Raw genomic sequence first — 1982 nt, forward strand, 5'->3', positions numbered from 1 at the left:
GGTGCCACTCTCCAGCTGCCACCCACTGCCACCGGGTGGAACCTGCTCGGGAGCCCCTCCTGCCTCTGACACGGCCTCGTTCTTGCCATCATCCTATTAATGGCCTTATTCCCTAGGCCTTCCCGAGCAAGGAAAGGCACAGGATCTGAATACTGTGCAGAAGTTCGCAATTCTGCATGAAGTACAGCAGCACCACCAGAGCGGTAAGTTATGGGTGGTCAGACAGTGTGTAACCAAAGCCTGGCACAGGCCGTCGAAAGGCTCCCGTGGGCGGTGAGTATGATCCACACTGTTTCATACCGGACAGAACTCACAACTTCCACGGTCCATTATGTCAAAGCGTCTCACCAAGGACCAATTTTAAGCACGTGTCCAGACACTGACTGCTATTCATAGTCCTTGCTTTACCACAGAAACCACCCTTGGAACACAGAAATATTATCCCTGTTGAATATAGCCAACATATGCTTTGCAAAAAGAAATTGTAATTACCCGATCTCTGGCCGTATCTCCCCAGAAGGAGAAACCAAAGAGATGCAGCTGGGAAGCAACGTGGAGTCTCTTGAGAATAAAAACTGCAGACTGCATTACCAGTTGCTACTTAAAATGACAGCTAAAGCCAAAATACAGAAGTGTTGGGGTTTACATTTTGGTTTTATATAAAGGGAAAAGAGGATCTTGTGGCCTCTTCCTCTGAGAGCATTTCCATTTTCAGGAACTCTGGCCTTAAACTCCTTCCTGCTCTCCTGTCAGCAGCAGCTCTTCAGCCATCTGCAGTTCCTGTTGCCCTGCTGTCAGTGGTACACCACATCAAGGCTCCCTTTCCCACGAGAGGCTGGACCAGATGATCTTTCAAGGTCCCTTCCGACCTGGGCTGTTCTATGGTTCGGTGAAAGCAGGCTAGCAAAACAGATGGAGAAAAGGCAGTACAGTCACAACAGCCCATAAAATCCCTCACTGAACTGGACTAAAAATACAGTAGAAAAAAATCAATCAGTGAAACCGTTCAAAAGTAATCAGAGTGGTAGCCTGGCTGCCACATGTCAGGTATGGGCTGGACAGTATTTGCCAGACCTTTCTGCCAGAGTATGTGGCCTGTGGAGTTCAGGACGTTCATTGCTCCCTGAAGACTTGGAGCTATGGCAATCTTTCCCCCTCACCTCCGTTCTCTCCCATTTTGTTTTACCAGAAGTAACCTAAACTTACCCAGGCTTTCTATTTTGTAATCATCTGAAATGCTCCCTCAGGCCCATTTGCTGCAGAACTTAAGGTATTATTGTGATCAAACAATATGAAATCCTTAGAGCTGTGAAAATACAGGATTTCCTGCCTCAGAGCTACTAAACCCTACTTTTTAATTTCACTAAGGAAGCACAGAGCTACGATAAAACCATGTGCTCAGGGACTGGAAAAAAAGAAGCAGGCATCTGTGTCAAGAATACATTGTATTGGTATGGGTGGAAGGTACCAGAAATGTTCACTTTGGAAAAAAAAACCCCAGTAAACATGCTCTGGTCCATGACTTAGGTTTAGAAAGGCCTGTGTTTAAAATGTGACTGCACACAACACATCAGGTAAAATATGTCTTCAGTTTGCTGTGAGGCAACATTTTCCTACTAGCTATATATAGATTGTAACTTCCTTTTCAGAACCTACAAGAACAAATGAAAGAAGTGCAGAGGTTAGTTTGTACGTGACGCTAACACTACAGTTCATTTGCTTCTTGGTCAGAGTTTCCTAGGTCACCCTGCTGAGATGGAAAGAAAGGGATGGGGCGGTGGACACTGCATCAGAGGAGCCCCCACGCCACCGAGTGCCCCCCTGCCCTCCTGGGGCACACGTACCATGGGAACACAAAGGCGGGGAAGGGAGAGCGGCATTGCTGCTAACAAAGCACAAGTCAAAAGGTGGAAAGCAGGAGCGCAGCGGAGAGCTGACGTCGTTTTTTGAGGCAGAGCTGGGGGCAAGGAGGGGAAAGCAAA

This window comes from Antrostomus carolinensis, unplaced genomic scaffold (assembly GCF_000700745.2).
Source record: "Antrostomus carolinensis isolate BGI_N321 unplaced genomic scaffold, ASM70074v2 scaffold403, whole genome shotgun sequence".
NCBI lineage: Eukaryota > Metazoa > Chordata > Aves > Caprimulgiformes > Caprimulgidae > Antrostomus > Antrostomus carolinensis.